This window comes from Camelus ferus, chromosome 24, assembly GCF_009834535.1.
Source record: "Camelus ferus isolate YT-003-E chromosome 24, BCGSAC_Cfer_1.0, whole genome shotgun sequence".
Classification (NCBI taxonomy): domain Eukaryota; kingdom Metazoa; phylum Chordata; class Mammalia; order Artiodactyla; family Camelidae; genus Camelus; species Camelus ferus.
In genome coordinates this window covers 2,392,038-2,411,116 of record NC_045719.1, presented here as the reverse complement: position 1 = coordinate 2,411,116, position 19,079 = coordinate 2,392,038, and the positions used below count along the sequence as shown (strand labels likewise).

Here is a 19,079-nt window from a genome sequence, read left to right as displayed (position 1 = left end):
ATTCCTTTTGCGTTCCCATCTTTAGCCATAGCCAAGTCTTAAGTTAGTGTGATCTTTCTATAAACCTTATTTGTCAGTACTCTTTTAACATTTTTATATTTACAGCATGTAATTGTTACTTTATTTTCCACTGGTAAGTGGCAGGTCAAGCAGACTGTAGGAGTAAGGAGGATAAGGGAGTTGGCTCTAGAAGTACTATTTATCGTCTTCATAAAGACGGTATGAAACACTTTGACATTATTCTTGGCTATTCTGACCTTGCAGGTATACAAAAACTCATCGGGGGAAGAACCTGGAAGTGAGATTTGAGTTGGAAAGATCAGTGGCTACGCAGAGTATACTCAGTTGACTGCATATTACAACTTAGAAGTGGAATGCAAATAATAACTTAGAAGAAATAAAACCTCTCATTATTGTACCTAGTTGAAGAAACTAGCTATGAGTTTTGTAAGCTGGGGAAAAAAATAGCTTTAAGGCAGGGATAAATCTAAACTAATCCAGTTGTTTCAGGATTTCTCAAAGTCACTGTTTGGCCCTGGTCTTGTGACAGACTAGTAGTTACGATGGTTAAAAACATTATTTTTTAAGACAGCGTTTAAAAATTAGTTTTTGTTTTTCACCTGAGAAAGTAAACAGTAACAGTAATTCTTCAAGTGGCACAAAAAGGTAACACAAGGAAAATGCCTCCCTTCCATCCTAGAGCCCTCAGACCTTCCCAAAGTCAACTACTTTTACCATTATTTTTCTCTCTTAAAAAAATAGTCTATCTTATCTTTGTTTAGCTGTTAAGTTTTTTATTTAAAATTATGAAAAAATACAGGTATTCCTTTAAATGAAAGCTACTACTGACTTGTAAAAAATGCCTTACACTTTGGTATTATTATTATTATTTTTAACTAGACAAAAAGTTAGGAGTGAGGAGCCTTCAGATACTGGGTGAAAAGAACAAGTCATGTTTAAAGGGTGGGCACTGGTGATTAATTTATGTACCATTTTAGAAATAGAAAATTAATTTTAGGTTGTTTGAGAGGAAATCTTCCTACTGCTATTTAAATTTTATTTCTATTGCAAAAATAAACCAACAAATAATTCAACTTTTCATTCTTCTTATTGGGCAAAGAATCTAATAGCCTAGCTTCCGTTGTTTTTGGAGCGGCTACAGAACTTTGCTAGGGGAAGCTACCGATTGCTTACAATTACTTGCTGTAACTGGATGGAGCCATTGTTCTAGTAAATCCCACAGCACATAATAGCCGTAAGAGTATTCACTGCAAAGGCGCTACATGTATGAAGACTAAGTCATAAAAGCCACGACCTCAGATTATATTTTTCATTTATTACATTCACCTTCTTTAAATATGGCAGGATTTAATTTAGCAAAACATAATAGTAGTTGATTCGAAAGCTGAGAACTAAGTTGGAAAGAAATTTTGCAGATGGCTTCTAGTTCAGATATCAGATATACACATTTTAAGTGTCTGGTAGTAATAAACCTAAATAAATGTGATAAAACTTAGCTTTGGCTAAGAGTGATGTTTAATCCTTGGGGTCCCTGACCTACTGGTAACTGCTAAGAAAACAGGTATTTTGCCCACTTGCTGAAGATGGATTCCAAGACTTGAGCCAATGAAAGATGGGGCTATACAATTAAAAGCCTTCGCAACTTACTATTCAGCTAGCTGTGGATATAAACTAATTTTCTTCAGCTTTTTTTGAGGCCCTTATCCATAATAATTATTAATTTCTTGACTTACACTTCCGGTTTCACATTGAAAAGGAAAATTAGTTCCTTTTCCCTTCATAAGTTTCACTTGAACCTTTCCACTAACAGAATGTATCTGATTTATAATTTGCCACATATAATTTAATAGGAGCTTCATTAAAATTTTTCTTTGCAATATGATTAATTCTGCAGTGAATTTTCTTTTAGAGATAGTGTCCTATTCAAACACAGTCAATACAGTGCCCTGGATCACAACTGCCTTGTAGGTCTTCGATATATTCAGTGATTTTTAAGTAATAAGGTTATGCATACAGTTACTGCCATAAATTACGGTTATTTCGGCAAATTCAAGATAAGCTACCTTTCCGTTTTGACAGCAAATTCAAGATGAGCTACCTTTCCGTTTTGAAGTGAGGCTCTTACTGCTATAGAAATAGGTATTGCCGCTGCCATCCAGACTCCCTGTGACAGTGAGTCAAATGAGAACCAACTCAACGACCTCAAGTCAGGATTGTCAAATTCCATGCCATAAATATCCAAATTAAAGGTAATGGTGTTCCACTTCTAGCCACAAATGCTCTTACTATTCACTTTGAACCTAACGTTTTAAAGGTGGGAGAAATCAGGAACCTAGGAAAGGAACAAGTGGTGATCTTTAATGCAAGTTTATAAGCCTTATGTCGCTACGTGCTGGCTTTTGGCTTTCTCAAAGTCAAATACACCATCTGCTGATTAATGACGTAAATTGTAACTACACTCATTAAGTCACAAATGCGTGCTGTAGTTGAGGCCACGATGGGAGAGATGATTTCCCTCCAGTTACATAGCCCCTTTGGTGGTTAAATAAAGGCACGCACAAATTGTCGCGGATTCATCTCGATGTAAATGAAAGCGTCCAGAAGGAACTCAGAATAAAATGGTTTCCTCCGATTATGTAATCCCTTCGGTGGTTAAATAAGGGCATGCACAAACTGTCGCGGGGTAACCTCGATGTAAATAAGAGCGTCCGGGGGAAGTGCGTGCCGGCAGCCGGGCCGCCGGGCGGGAAATGCTCCACACGCACTCCTCCAGCTGGACGGCTCCCTGCGAAACCGTCTCGCATGTGGATAACGCGCTTAGATTTGCCTAAAAGGGTCATCCGGCGGTGTGGCTGTGGGCGGGCCTGTCGTGGGTCCGGGCCGTTCCGCGGCAGGTGCTCGTCGCTGTGCTCTCGGGGGCCGGGCATGGGCCCGCCTGGCGAGGGAAGGGCGCGCCGGGTCCCGATCCCGGTCGCCGTCCCACAGGTGCGGCCAGCCGGCGCGCAGGCGCACTGCGGCGGACACGCGCCCCGCCTCTCCGGACACGCAGAGCCGCGCCCGCCGCCCGAGCTGGGCGCACGCCCGTCTGTGCCTGCGGCCGGGCCGCGCCGTCGTCCTCCGATCCGAGCTCGCAAACTGGCCCACCCGCCCCCGCAAAAGTAGCGTGTGGATACCCTCTGTACACAGAGCCTCTTCTTCACCGCCGCCGCCATTTCTAGAAGTTTCCAGTCACGGCCACGGTCGCCACAGAGCGCGACTGCAGAACCTGCCGGCCGCCTGCGCCGCTCCCCCAGGGGCTCCGCTCCCCCAGGGGCTCCCCTCCCTCTGGGGCCGGTGACGGCGGAGGGAGGCGCGACTGCGGGCGGGGTGGAGTTCCGGCCCGCACCCCCGCCCCCACTTGGTACGCGCCGACTCCCCCGCCCGCGGCTCGGGAAGCTTCTCGCGGAGCCGCCAAAGCGGCGGGCCGCGGGGGGGCGGGCGGAAGGGGCGCCGGGCGCCGGGGGCGGGGCGGTCACGCCGCCCGTCCCGTGCCCGCCGCGTCACGTGCCCGCGCCGCGGCCAATCGCCGGGCGGCGCCGTCCTGGGAGCGAGCAGGCTGTGGCGAGGGACGGCGGAGACCGGAGATGTTTTCGAGCCCGGCCTCGGCGGCGTTCGTGGCGGTTGCGGCGGCGGCGGCGAGGACCACGACAGCGGCGGCGGCGCCGAGGCCCTCCCTCAGGGGGTAAACCCTCCTGCGCCGGCCGTGCCTCGGGTCCGTGAGGGCGAGGGGGGCGTGGCGACAGGCGAGGAGGAAGGAGGGGCGCGGTTTCGAGCCCTGGCCCCGGCGCCCGGGAGGAGCCCCTCAGTCGCGCCCGCTCCGTCCCCTCCCCAGAGCGAGGTAGGGACGCGCCCCGCCGCCCCGCCCCGCGGCGCCGAGCTGACAGGACGGGCGGTTGTGGCCCCGGCGCGGGCCGCCCCGCCGGGAGCCGCGGTGCGGCGGGAGCTGCCGGGCGGGGGCCGCGCCGCTCCCGGAACATGGCGGGGCCGGGGAGCGTGTGCGTGCGAGTGTGCGCGGCCGGGAGGGCGCCGCGGCCGGACCGCGGGCGGGCGGGCGGGGTGGGGGCGGGGCGGGGGCGCGCCCGGTCCGCGGTGGGGTGGGGACGGGGGGCGGCGGTCGCGTCGCGGGCGGGCCGAGCGGGCGGCGGCCCCGGCGTTCTGCGAGCGCCGGTTCGGGCCGCGTTCGCGCACCCTCGGGGCCGTCGGGTTCTTAGAGCCCGTTCGAGGGGAACCCGGTGTGACGCATCCTCGAGGATCCCAAAGCGTTGAGTAAACGGTTGTACAAAGAGGTTGCCGAAGCCCAGCTGACAGCTGCGTTAGCAATAACAGTAAGGGACGGTTTGGGACGGGAAGTTGACGCGCTCGCGCCGGTGGGAGCGTAGGAGACGTTTTAGGCGCGGCAGTCATCGGAGTATAAGGTCCACCGGGCACCCGCGCCTCCCCGGCGAGCGCGGCTGGATCGGCTGCGGGTCCTCTAATCCCGAAGTTGAAGTGAACCTGTTCTCAATCATGTATTCTGCCATATTTTAAAACGGTTTATGTAAGTTATAAAAGAAGGCGAACTAGGAAAGCAGCTATTTTAGAATAAATCGACTGTTTATTAAAAACATATGTTCAAGTAGGCTCTTAAAAATCTTGGGCACTGATCTGTTTCAGTTTCTTCAATCGTTGTACAAAGGCTTTCCTGGAGATTAGCTCAGAACTGGCAGAACATATGCTGTATTGATGCCAAGTGGCTTAAAAACAAAATGAAATAGTGTCGACTTTGTAAAATCAAGTCGTTATATTAACTAAACTTGTTGGGAAGTCTTGAATTTGGGCTAAACGCAGAACCTTGTAAACATTCGAAGTGTTTCCCCAGGAGATTATAGGCAAGCAGGGGAAGGTTTTATTACTTAAAAGATCTTTTATAAATGACACAAGCACTGACTAAATTTCTGAAGGTCTGCAGACGGTTGACTGAGGTCAAGCTTAACTATTCAGGCTGTGTGTTCTATTTTCGGGACAGACAAGGTGTTAAAATAAAGTGGAACCTAAATGTTAAGTGGTAATCATGGAAGGAAAAGAGTAAAAACGCAGCATGCCTGTAATGTTCTTAATCTCTGTGGTTTCCATAGTTATTGTTAGAATGGTTTTGTGAACAAACGGAGCTGGAAAAGTGAAAATCTCTCGGTGTGTAGTCATGAAGAGTATTTGAGGAACAGTAGAGAGAAAAAAATCAGATGACGAAAGAACTTAGTAGATGAAAATGTGTTGTGCTGTCTTTTGGATTTAATTCTTTTATATCAGGAAAGGGGAGAAAAGCTTCAGTTTTGTTTGGAGACAAGTGTTCAAATGGAATTAATTTAAAAGGAAGATGTTTTTATCAAATGCTTATATGTTACTTTTTTTCCCTGTAGAACTTGTTGAGAAATGTGACTGATACTCTTCTGAGGTAGACTGGAGAAATAGTAGTTAGTAGGAATATTTGGAAAATGCTTCACTGGAAAAGAGATTTTTATTCTAAAGAATAGTAGTGATAATGTTCAATTTCTTGGTGTTGGTTGACTAGTAGTTAAATTTTCTTTAAAGCATTCTTGTCTTTTAAGGGCATTATTTCAGTTTAAAAAAAGAATGATTAATGAGATTTATTATTTCCATCATAGTCTGTAAGAGGTGTAGACAGCTTTCTGTATGTAAACTTGATGCTACTGAAGCAGTATCTATCAGATGAAGAATTTATGCTGTAATTGCAGTAGGTTGCTTAAGAGCCATTGACACTACCTTCTGACTTGGAACTTGTTCCTGAGGCTGACATCAACAGGTATTTGTAAAATGCTCCTACTTTGTAAAGGGTACTGTCTTGGATATTTTTCTTGAACTGGAAAAGCCTCAAATTTTCTAATCAGTTTCCCTCATTTTACAGATGAAAATATAAAGATCTGGTAAGGGGAAATGACTTACCAAAGTCAGCACAGCTAGTTAAAATAGTCTGTGGTTTGGCCTAGAGATTTCTTTTTGTGAAGATACTAATTTGCCTCTTTAAGAAGTAGCTTTATGGAGTAGTGGAAAGAAGGTGGAAATGTAAGTGAGAACGTGGAGTTTAAAGTCTTCATTTGTCGCTTCCTAACAGTGATTTTTGACAAATCATATTAACTTTCAGAACCTTGCCTTTGTAATATGCAAAAAATAATTTTTCTGTATAATTTATAGGGTTGTTTGGTGGAACAAATGTGATTACATGTAGAAAACACATTACATATTATAAACTTCTATACATATAAAAAGTAACTATGTTATTTTTAAAATAAATGCAGTTCTTACTATATTATCTAAGGTGTTTAGATCCCTAGGTTTTTGCTTAGCCTTAGCTTCATTGTCTGGAGCACCTGCTGTTTTACAGATTATAACTCCCTGTAGATGCATTTTCTGATCCCTACTTAGTTCTAATCTTAGTAAAGCCTCTTATGAACATTTTAAATATTGCAGTTGTTAGAGCCTGACTTCCTTTGGAGAACATGAAGTTTCTTCATACAGCATTTAAAAGCATTCTTATATACACTGATGCATCCATAATCTGTTTCTTTAACAGAGTGGCTTTTTTAAAGTAATAGTGAAAGTATCTTAGTAGCAGTGTTAATTTGTCTGTTGCTAGTTTCCAGATAGGGCAATAATAGGAGGTAATTTCCTTTATAAACTCTGCTTCTGAGTAGTTCATGTTGAGGTTATCTTCTGGATCTAAAATATACGTGTAGAAATGTTAAGACAGAGTTTTTGTTGACTTTTGCTGTTAGATTTAAAGACCTCTTCTCCTAGTGCTTTAAATTGATAATACTAGGAACCAGTACATCAGTATTGTAGAATTGTATTATTACAAGCTAAAGGTTATGATAAACATTTGTTGAGCACTTAGAATACGCTCATATCTGTGTTCAAACTTTTAAGTGAAATATTTCAGATAATTTTCTTAACAACCCTGTAAAACAGATACTATTATTATTCTAACATGTGGCTAATGAAGATGAGGCTTTGAACTGTTACGTGATGTGTAGATAGTCACAGATGTAAAAAAGTAACAGACTTTGCTGTCCTCATTCTTAACCATTTCTATCTCTAAATAAGTGTTTAGCTGGTTTTGATAATTTTAAGGCTGTATTTCTTAAATTTCAGACTTCGTGAAAAATATGTGGGACCAGCATTCTACCTTCTACTGTGTTGGTTAAAAAAGAAAAAGAAAAAGAAAGAAAAGAAAATACCTTATGAGAATTGTGGAAGATAGGCTGGCAAGCCTTTTTATACGATGCTGATATCATTGTTGGGTTTTTTTATGTTGTCAACCAAATCATTCTCACCAGGTACAGAAGAACTACAGTTGTTACATTATAAGAGGCTGTCCTAACAGATTCCACCTGCTTTTAATGTTCATTGTTCTAAGGAAACATACTTTAAACAGAGTGACTGAAGAAAAAAGATAACCAAACTCATTTATGATTTTTATAAAGGAATAGATCCAGTAATAGTAAATAAGAGTTTGTCCAGGTTAGAAAATGGCAACCAAAACTAGGTTTTCTGAGTATTGAGACACTCCAAAATTCTAAGAAACACAAATTCAAACTTAAGTTCTTAGAAAATTAGGTTTAAACACAGAAATGCTTCCAAATTGAGGTAAGTAGAAGAGGTAAATTATGAATCTTCAAGTTACAGGGCGGAAATCATTTCTTTTTCTTCGACAATTAAAAATTGCGTCTTTGGCCAATCCCTTAGTATTTGTTTATTGCACTAAAATCATTTCAAAATATGTAGTAGTTAACATTTCTGGTTATCAGTTTGTATTTGGGCCACAATTAGGGGAAGTGTCACAAGTATTAGTGATAAGTACTGTATTTTTGAACTACCTTATTGCTTGAAAGAGTTGTTAGTCTTGCATCCTTTTACATTTCAAGTTGTTGTTCTTTGTACATAAGGAGTTTTGCTGGCAGTCTGACTTAATAGAAAACAAAAATCGTGCATGCTTGGCTCTGTCTTCCTAGAAATAGCTATATTAACTCACAGTAAAAGGTAATAATGGTACGTAAAAAATTATGGTGCTTTGTAGTTCATGAAGTACTTTTTATCCCATCTATTGAATTTCAGAACTACTCAGATCAGCAAAACATCCACTAATCTGATGATATTGAGCCATGGATAGGATCCAGGTTGAAATTCTCTGGAGTAATGCTAGACTCCTTTGAAATTCACTCATGAAAGAGAAGCATTAGCAAATCTAAAGGAAGAGGAAAGAAACACCTACTTTTATTCTCTCTTCCGCCAAAGCCACATTGTACACAGCTTTCTTTCCACTCTATTTTACTACTTCTGAAACTTAAATAATTAGGGTAGAGGTAAATGCTAAAAGCATCCTTTATACCACCTTGCTAATTAATGGTGGTGGTTAGTGATGTCAGTTAGATGAGAGATTTAAAGTTTTACAGAATATTTCCTACCATAATTTGCACAAAAATATTATAACTAGGAATAAAGCCTTGGCTTGCATTCCAGTGTTACATACTAAAGTCTTGCATCCTGTGAGTTAAAATAAGTCCTTACTAGAGTTTAATTCTGATTATTTGGAAATTACTTGGTGGTCAAAGTAAAGAACTTTTGTACTCTAGGTAGTGTTAGATACTTTCATATGTGTTATTTTAATATATGATGTGAGTAGGCATTTTACATATCCAATTACCAAAAAACTTCAAAAAGTTGTCACTGAAATGTCTCCAACTCTAGGTGCTATTACTCAAGAACTAACTTGAAATTTGTGTTATATATATATTTTCCTATTACTTTGAAATTTTTTCTTAAGATCAACCCAATCCATTTATAAACTGATAGTTTAGGTGATCACTCAATAGTGGTTATTCAACTTTCAGAAATTATCCGTCTTCCAGGATTCATAAAAACATCCCAAGAATGAAGACGAGTGTTCTCTTTAGGCTGCAATTGAACAGGACAAAAAGTACCTCTTTACCAAGCTTCTGTTTGTCCTCATGCTACTGAAAGTAAACAGGAATGTTTGAAAGCAAATTGGCTCACGCACTCTTCCGTTCCTCTGTCCTTTCCGCTCCTTGGCCCCACCTCCCCCTTTGAGCACTGTTGCTCTCTAGCTTTGCGAACACCCAGTGGAATTAAGTCTGTACTGTTGTTGGCTAACAATTTAACTTCGTGAGGTTATATTACCTACTTTTATTTTACATCCTAAAGGCTTTCATCTGTAATTATGGTGTGACCGTATTTGATTTTAGCTGTAGAACTTCGATCATTAGCTAATACATGGGGAAAATAATCATTTGTATTTTCTCTTCTGTGAACTGATACTTCTTCATATCCTTTGGTCAGAGGAGTAATTACAAATGTTCTGTGATTCGTAATGGGCTCTCCACATAGCTTTTCATTCACTCCTTATCGTGACCTTGTTAAGTTTATCATAGTCCCATCGTATAGTTGAGTTTAAATCAGTGACTGTATTGCTCCCTTACAAAACTGCACCTTCAAAGAGGTTGGTATTAAGAGAAAAAAGAAGGATAAAATGATAAATTTTGAGCCTTTGGGGTGAAAATAGTTATTTTGGATTATGGATTATGGATTTTTATAAGGAATGAAAGGTCTTGAGTGATCCATTTTGACAAAGTGATAGATTATTTCTCGGTATGGAATATGAAAGTAACTGGATTTTTTTTTCTGAAAATAACTGGAATTTTTATCTTTTTTGTCTTTTCAAGTTTTGCTACAATGAACAAGTATTATGGGTGTATAATCAAGAAGGTTTTAAATACTGCCTGTTTATTTAACAAGTTTTAAATAAATGTTTCTATGAATGGTATTGCTTTTAGTGTTGTTGAAGTAGAAGTTTAGGAAAATACAAGTGAAGACAGTGTTATAGTCTTTTTTTTTTTTTTAAAGAGTTTACACTCAATGGACAAAACATAGGCATGTGAAATAGAGGGACAGTATTATTCTTTAATCATCCAAATTGCTTTCTGGTTGGTGTAGAAAGGAACATGGTGAGCCCTGCAAGCATGTAGATCATGTCTGCCTTGTTCACTGTTTACCCCAGATTCCATCGCACAGTAAAGGATCGCCCAGTGCTAATAAGGGAGAATGGTCTGACTGGCGTAAGAGGATGAACTCGGACTAAGGGAGAAAAGATGGATAGCAGATGAGAAAAGCCATGATTGCGAGGATGAAGGGCTTAATAAAAATGAATTTCTAAGATGGGGAATGATGTAATACAGATTTTCTTAGAAAATAATTCAAGAGGTTGTATGAAATTCATATAGGAGACTTTTTTCAACATTTTTTATTGACTTATAATCATTGTACAATGTTGTGTCAATGGAGACTTTTTTTTTTAAGCACGTAAGTTAACTTATTAATTTTTGTTTTAAGAGGCAGGGACCAGTGATTTATATATCTCTCGTACTATTAAAAGTGGGTGGAAAGGAAAATATTATTAAACTGAAAAATAGAAAGTATAAAAACCGCATTTTATAGTATTTTACTCTTTCATTTAGAAAGTCAGATGTAAATCATTTCCAGAAATAAGACTTACCACTCCTAGAATCTGGAGTCTAGGTAAATAAACACAAACTTCATCTATAAAATGTGCTGAGGGCAATGTTGTCAGCAAATTGCGTGGAGGGGCTGGGGGTTTTGAGGGGCAGGACCCTGCCTGATGGGGCAGCCCGCCTGGGTGTCCTGAAGACCCTTCTTTGTGGCTGCTGGAGCCTGTGCTTGAAAAGGTGCTTAGGTTTTAAGGTTTTAGGTGCCAGTGCTAAGCACATATCTGAAGAAGACTTTCTCTGCTTGTATGGAGCTTAAAATTGAGCTGAAAGAGATAATTACTTAGAATAAGGATCCATAATTACAGAGAGGTTCTGTAAACATTTTGAAGTTACGTTGCAAGTTCTTTAGTGAATATGTGCTCAGGGGAATGGACCTATGGCTTTTAGGCTCTGAGATACGTCTGTCCAAAATAGACTAAGAATCACTGACTTGAAAATTTGAGTTCAGTTTTTGATGTATAACTGTTACATTCTTAAATAGTCATAAATTTGTGTTTTTAGGGATTTATTTTTTGTAGTATATTTCCTTTGATAGATAAAGCTCTTTAGTTTTGGTATCATCAGTGAGATTTGCCTTTTTACCCCCCGGTTCGTAACATTTGTGTGGTTATATATCAGGAAATGTTTCACTTCTAAAATAAAACCAAATATACATGTATTCTTTGCCTTTGGGGTTGGAGTTTTCACAGTACCATCCCATTCCTGTTTCTGACTTACAGCTATGAGAACACGTTGAATTTACTGTGCTGTAATCCCCTGTACCGTATTTCTCATCATTCTCCTCAGCGTACTTTGGCAGGGAGGCAGTTCTAATTCTAAATTGCCCTGACTAAAAGAGCTACCAGTGATACCGAATGCTGCCAGTTCTGAGCTTATTTTCTTTTGAATGCCCTATATGCGGTTATCCTTCTTTTTTAAAATTGAAATATAGTTGGTTTACAATATTAGTGTTAGTCTCAGGTATACAACATAGTGACTCAATATTTTTATAGATTGTGCTCCATTTAAAGTTTGCAGTTAGCCTAGTTCTTGTGTGTAGTATAGTAAGTGGGCTTATGCTGGGGAGTGGACAGCATGCTGACTGAGGTTGCAGCTCAGGACTAAAGTAAGGCTCGGGCAGTCCAGGCCTGGTGTGAAGTTGTATGGAAGCTACAGTTTTGGCTACAGTTGACGTATTGTTAATAGCTCACGCTATTGTTGGGTCAGAGTGGAAATGGTGTGTGATGTGGATTGGAAATCACTTCCACAAGCATTGCTTTCTTGTGGGGTACTACTGATTTCAGCTACCTCTAACTCCATAGAGGATTTGGCTGTAAAGATGGTTTTCAGGATCTCAGGCTTATGTTTCAGAAGCCACGATTATTGTAGATTGTTCTGGATTTTTATGCCATGTCCTTTACCCCAAATCTTTTATATTTTTATGTGCTGCTGTTCAAACTACACCCAGCTATCTAAGCAATTAAAAGTCCTTTCCTTTCGCTTAAAGCTAAAGCATGTGCCTGTCTTTTTTAAAGAAAGCGGTAAACGTGTGTTAGGACACTGCGTAGGATGAAACTGTGAGTGACACTGGGAATGGCACCAGACGTGTAGTATGTTGCATGTGTCGGCTGCTTGTCTTGTGAGGGGCAGAGTTAAAACACCAAAAATTTGTTTTATTGTGAAGTAGTTCAGATAGTTTAAACGGTCCAGAAATAGCATAGTCAGCATCTGCTGCCTATCACTGGCTTTAAGAATTCAACATCACAGATTCAGTGCAGCCCCCTGGATACCTTTCCTTGTTCTGTTTCCCCACTCCCCCAGGGTAATTCCTATCTCCCTCTTGGCACAAACTTTTCCCAACTGTGGCTTTTCCCTTTCCCTAGACCTGTATAAATTTGTTTCTTTCCTCAAAGTTCACTACAGTGACCTTTGCCATTTTAACTCTGTTGCATATTGTGTATAACAGTAAGAGGGGTATGACTAGGAGAGTTGAAAATAAGATTGTAAACCTGAGGTAGAAATCTACCTTAAAATCTAGTCAAAGGAAAGTTAGACTTAAGAACTGCGTTATATGCAGAACAGAATTTTCAAAGTAGGTGTCAGTGTAACCTAATGAAGTAATTTTAAGATTAGTCTGGTAGCAGTAGTGTGGAGCAGTGGTCGGGAAGGAAGTGTAAATTGCTTTTGTTTTGGCTGTTGTTTTGGCTGCCTTTTCCCCCTTCTAAGTACTCTGTTAGTGAGATTTTGTTCTGCTTCCAAACACTTGACTATTTTGCAAGAAGAGAAAGGAGCTGGTGGCAAAATGGTTAATTACGAGTGTTTCTAGTTTTCTGGAATTGAGAGATTACTCCTGCCCCCTTTTAGAATCTGTTGCCAGTGAAGTAAATACATAGTGGCTATTAGATTTCTACTTTCTGTATTGGTAATTTTTCCACTTCCCAGTGCCAGAGATGCAAGTAAAGCCACCTGACCATTTTCTCTGGGCTGTTGCAGCCCTCTGCTGGTCTACGGAAGTTGCACAGTTTAGAACCCTGTAGGGCTAGAAAGAGGGTTAGTACAGCCAGCAACTCATTTTTAGCATCTTAAAGCCTTAAAAGTCACTTGCGGCAACTCTCTCCATTACAGATGAGTATTGTGTATATCAACCTTAACAATTCTGGAAAGAAATGTATATATGGCTATACTTAGATATCCAGGGCAAATAGATAATTGTAAACACAACTGCCTGTATTACTTTCTTTAAAAACTCTAAATGTATTGTTAGAATGTGGTCTTTTATGGCCCATCTTGACAATGTCAGAAAATCTTTTTGCTATCTCAAATGGTAGAGCACATGCTTAGCATGCATGAGGTCCTGGGTTCAGTCCCCAGTACCTTCTCTAAAGAAATAAATAAACCTAATTACCTATCCCCCAAAAAATAAAAAGAAAAAAAATAGAAAATCTTTTTGCAACTATTTTGTAAATAGTACCTAATGAAGTAATGAGAATTTTATTTTTTAAAAATTTGAGATATGGTTTAGTCATTACTGTTAAATTACTACTAGAAGGTACAAGCAACAGGTAAATGCTAATTGCTTCTTTTAAATTATTTTCAAAGCATTTTCACTTCTTGTTGCTGGTGCCAGACAGTTAGTTGTCATTCTGGCCTCCTTGCTCTTGTTTACTGTTCCTTCCCGCCTCACAGTCTGGTCATTATACTTGAAGTGGTCTCCTTGTCTCTCATATAATTCCTCATTAGTCTGTTCTCCAGAGCTTCACCAACGACACCTTTGTAAACATGCTGTTTGAAATTGTGTCACTACCTTTTTTGAAAGCCTTAAATTGCTTTTGTTACCATGAAGATCAAACAGCACAGTGACAGGGTGCTTGTGGTGATCCCTTGCTCTTGTCTTTCCTCATTTTCTACCCTACTGTGCTTCTGTTTTTGCTGTCCATTCAGTGTTGCCTGCTCTCTTGTGTGCACTTGTGTGATTTCTTGGTCTGGAATACAAACATCATTTTCCTGTAGGTAAATGTTACAGAATAGCTGCTAGAGAACGTGCTAAAAATCTACCATGGCTCACTTTGGGAAGGTGTGATAAAGCAAGCGTGAACTCTTGATTGTTTATATTTCAAGCAATTGAACTGTCTAAATATTGCTCTGTTTTATACCGTAGGTTTACCTTTGTGGAATTTTGGGAGTAATACACACATATAGGTAAACCGAATTGACCGTTTACAATGTATTTACTTGGTACAGCCTTCTGAATTCACTGCCATGCTCAGATTCCTGAAGGGTATAATACACAGCAGCACCAACCTGAAGTGCAGGCTGGATTGAGCTTCTGTCCTGAATCTTTTGCTTCCTTTTTTATTCTGGTGGCTGGGTTAGAAAATGTAACACAAATAAAAGTACCTTTTACCTCTCTCCCTCTCCCTCTGTCTGGAGCAGTTCTCTCACCTCTCATCTCATTATTTTTTCCCCTTGGGTTCTAACCAGAACACTAGTTCTCCAGAGCAAACCAAGTGGAAGTCGACCTATTTTATTATTTTTAAAATGTTTATTTGCAGATTATACAAGTAGTACATGTTCATTATAAAAATTAATATAGAACTGTATAAAATAGATCATAAACATTCCTTAAGGACTTTAAAAAATAATTGTCTTAAAAACAATGTTGAAGACCAGTTTATTTTAAAGAATGTAGATGGTTTTCATCTCTTTAATGCTGTTGGCTAAATTTGTGATTTTTATGATACTGATTTCTGGGTCTGCATACAACCATTATATTCTTGAGGGAAAATGTTATGGAATAGCTGCCAAAAACCATTGTGGTGAAAATCAACCATGGCTCACTTTAGGAAGGTGCGCTAGAACAAACTCAGCCCTTTCCATAGAGAGATGTCTCACTTGAATTGTTTAAGTAGTTAAGGTGGGCATGGGGGTCCAGTCAGTATCCCAGAAACATTGCTGTTTGCTTTGAGGTCTTCTCCATTATTTTTGTAAGATAACTTAATTTTTTTTGATTGAAGTACAGTCAGTTACAGTGTGTCAGTTTCTGGTGTACAGCACAATGTCCCAGTCATGCATATGCATATACATATATTTGTTTTCATATTCTTCTTCATTAAAGGTTATTATAAGATATTCAGTGTACTTCCCTGTGTTTTACAGAAGAAACTTTTCTTAAAATCTATTTTTTATATATCGTGGCTAACATTTATAAATCTCAAACTCCCAGGTTTACCCCTTCCCACTCCCTTTCCCCGGTAACAAGATTGTTTACTGTAAGGCCACTTTTTAAATTTGAGGAAATTAAGCTTTTGGCCTTTGTTTAAGTAGGAAATACTTAGTTATTTATGTCTAATTTTTTTTTGCATGAGGAAACACAGAAATAAGAATGTCATAATTGTTTAGTAATTTAGGCTATCATTTTTGTATTTGTATAAAAATAGAATGGAATGAAATAGTTCTAAACCTCTTATTCTGGAATCAGAATTTTGGGAAAATAAGAGATCTTCAGTGTTACCTAGCCTAACGTTACTTTCAAGAAGAAACAGAAATACTGAAAAGTGATGAAGGTCAACCAAAAAGTCAGTGGTAGATCTCAGAATAGAATGTTGGACTTCAGGTTCCCAGATCAAATCACAGATAAAATAAAGGTCACTTTCTTAACTGAATGACTCTAGTATCATTGAATCATTGCTGTGATTTGGTCTTTTGCTAGTTGTCTTTTTTTCTCAAAACAATTTTGGAGGAAGCATGCTTACCCCTAGCACAGCTCCAGCCCAGTGAAAGCTGGAACAGGAAGAAAAATGAGGAATTCTCATCCCATGCTACGGTTCTGTCTTTAGGTAGAATGTAAAGTGGGTGATAAATTTAGAAGGCAGCATTTTACTATTTTATATGCACCAACGACTATTCTAAGGTACCATTTTATTTACTTCTCGTAGCCTTATTATTTGAGCTTTATCACTTTATGATATAAATGAAGAAATTAAGTAATTTGGACTTTGTTTTCCATTGTATTTAAAGTACATTTTCTGAGGACTTCTGGAATACATGGCAGACTGGGGAATGCTCCCTTCTTTTTCAGTAACACATGGAAATGCTAGATAAAAATAAAACATTTAAAAAACACAGCTGAGCTTCAAAGCAAGAAAGAGGAATCTGCAGGTGCCTGAAATGGAAAAAGAACTCATAATCGGAGACAGAAATTGAAGCTCTGTCCTGTAAGGAAAATAGATAAGTTGTTAGTGTGCGAGCTTTAATGTGGCACTGTAATCCGTGGGCCCAGGGGTGGCAGGGAGCGGTACCCAGACCAGGAAGGGCTGAATTTATGCGTGGGGCCTACAGAAAAGCCTGTCTGCCAGCCTGGGGTTGTGTTTCCTGCTGTGTCTTCTGCTCTTTTGTTTTCGACCTTTCTGGTGTCCTTTTCTGGTCTCTTTACAAAGTGTGTTACTGAGTCTTGTTTTTGTCTAGCCTCAGAGTCCCTTATCTTTTAATTAATGAATTTAATTCATTTTCATTTATTGTAATAATACATATGTTGGCAATTATTTACATTCTTTTTACTGTATTTCTGTTCATTTTCCATAGTTTCTTAACATATATATAACATTTTCTTTCCTTCAAACAAGACAAGTACTTTAACCATTTTCTCACTTTTCTCTAGTCTCCTCCACCCCATCTCCAACCCCTGCAGTGTCCTAGCAACCATCTTGATGTTTTGTAGAATTTTAGTTCTGAATTATTAGGGGTATTCTTAAAGCACCCATCCATCATTTTTCTTTTTATATGAAATACTAGGTTTATTAGGTTATTTACTCTAATTCCCATATATCACATAGTGTTCTCATAGATTGACTTCAGTTCTTATTTGAGTACCTACTTAAAAGCAATTTTCAAACAGAGTGTTTTGGGGAGGGAAATAGCTCAGTGGTAGAACACATGCTTAGCATGCACGAAGTCCTGGGTTCAGTTCTGCAGTACCTCCATTAAAAAAATGTATAGACGTAATTTAGATGTATAAACAATAGCAACAATAAGCAAATTTTTAAAAAATCCTTGCACTTTCTTTGTCTAGGGTGACTCAAACAGGATGTATACATTCTAAGGCCTTTTTATGCCTGAAAATATTGTTAATCCTCACCCTTAAGTTATAACTTCCTTTGATTAAAGATTTTTGGTTTGAAATTCTTTACCTTTAACATTTTGAAATATTACCACATTCTTGCCTCTGATGTTGCTTTTAGGAAGTTCTGATGTCAGATTGATTTCTTTTCCTGGGTGTGTGACCTGTAGTTCCTCTCTAGAAGATTTTGACTTTTTTTGTTTATCTTTTTCAGTTTGTAGTGTATCTGAGTGTAGTTCTTTTCTGTCTTGTTTGGCACTTGGATTCATAATCATTCATCCATCCTTTCATTCAATAAATACTTACTTATTGGGAGTCTGCTGTATGCCAGGTTGTGTTCCAGACACTTTAATCTGAAATCTTTGATCTTTCCTCATTTCTGGAAAGTTATTGGTCATTTTTTCAAATATATTGTTTTCTTCATTTTTTCTTTCTTTCTGGGAATTCTGTTACATGGATTCTGTCACTTCTAACTTCTCCATATCTCTTAACTTTAATATTTTCCTTTAAAAAAAAAAATCCCTTCCTGTTGCCTTCTGCAACTATCTTCTACCTGATCTCCTAGCTTACTAACTCATTCTTGACTTATCCATTGTATTATTTATCTAATCTGTAGGTTCTTTATTTTCGGTCACTTGTTCTTTAATATTCTGTATCTCTTTTTGATTCTGTTTACTCCTGCTGCATGTTATCAATCTTTTCTTACTTCTTTGAGGATTTTATATGCTTTAAAAAATTCTTATGTCTATTCCATTAATTCTGCTTCATATAGTATATAGATGGTTTAGTTTGAGTTTAGATCCAGATGCCAACATTTTTTAGCTTATCAAAGTTAATCTGAAATTTATTTGGTGAGAACTGGCAAGATAATTTTGAAAATGAAAAATGATGAGACACTAAAATTTATTATAAAGCTATACAAAAAAGTCTAAAAAATAAAATATTCAAATGCAAAAAAAATCCAAAGCAAAATGGTATAATATTGGTATAAGAATGAAAGACAGAGTAGAGAAACAGACTGGAATGCCTAGAAACTGATTTCAGTATATAAAGAAATAAGATTGTTATTAAAAACTGGCATTACAGATAGATGAGAAGAGTTAAATGTAAAAAGAAGTTAAAGGGAATAAAAGTGAATACATTTTGTGATCTTGGAGTAAAGATGGTATAAGCCTAAAAATGAAGAAAGGATTTATGAAGAAAATATAGGCATAAAATGTATTTTTGATTGTACATTGTACAATCCATTGTACTCTTATGTTCATAGCATTGTTTGCTGTGGTCAAAAGGTGGAAGCAACCCACGTGTCCATCAGTGGCTAAGTGGATAAGTAAAATATGGTATTTACATGCAGTGGAAGGTATATTATTCAGCCTATGAAAGGAAGGACACATACTACCGTATGGGTGATCCTTGAAGACAGGCTTAGTGAAATAAGCCAGTATGAAAGGACAAATGTTAAGTAATTCCACTTATATGAGGTACCTAGAGTAGTCAAATTCATGGAGACAGAAAGTGAAATGGTGGTTACCAGGGACTCAGAAGAGTGGGAAATTATTTAATGGGTAGAGTTTCAGTTGGGGTAGATGAAAAAGTTCTGAAGATGGATAGTGATGACGGGTGCACAACAGTGTGAATGTATTTAATGCCACAGAACTATACACTTAGAAGAAATAACAAGTGTTGGCAAGGATATGGAGAAAAAGGAACCCATGTGCACTGTTGGTAGGAATGTAAATTGGTTCAGCCCCTGTAGAAAACAGTACAGAGATTCCTCAAAATATTAAAAATAGAATTCCTTATGATCCAGCAGTTCCACTTCTGGATATTTATCTGGAAGAAAATGA

General features: G+C 39.1%; 1 protein-coding gene across 6 annotated transcripts in view; it reads left to right on the top strand.

Annotated features, from left to right (window-relative positions):
* Positions 1-3,603: 3,603 nt before the first annotated feature.
* Positions 3,604-19,079, top strand: part of ANKRD12 (ankyrin repeat domain 12) — a 107,547-nt gene continuing 92,071 nt past the window's right edge. The window contains exon 1 of one of the 6 annotated variants that reach the window (XM_032467455.1): positions 3,604-3,898. The gene's annotated coding sequence lies outside the window, so the exon portion shown is untranslated. Of the gene's footprint in view, positions 3,899-4,031; positions 4,056-6,342; positions 7,392-19,079 lie in introns of those variants that run through there. The other 5 variants (XM_032467453.1, XM_032467450.1, XM_032467451.1 and 2 more) reach the window with 5 other exon arrangements.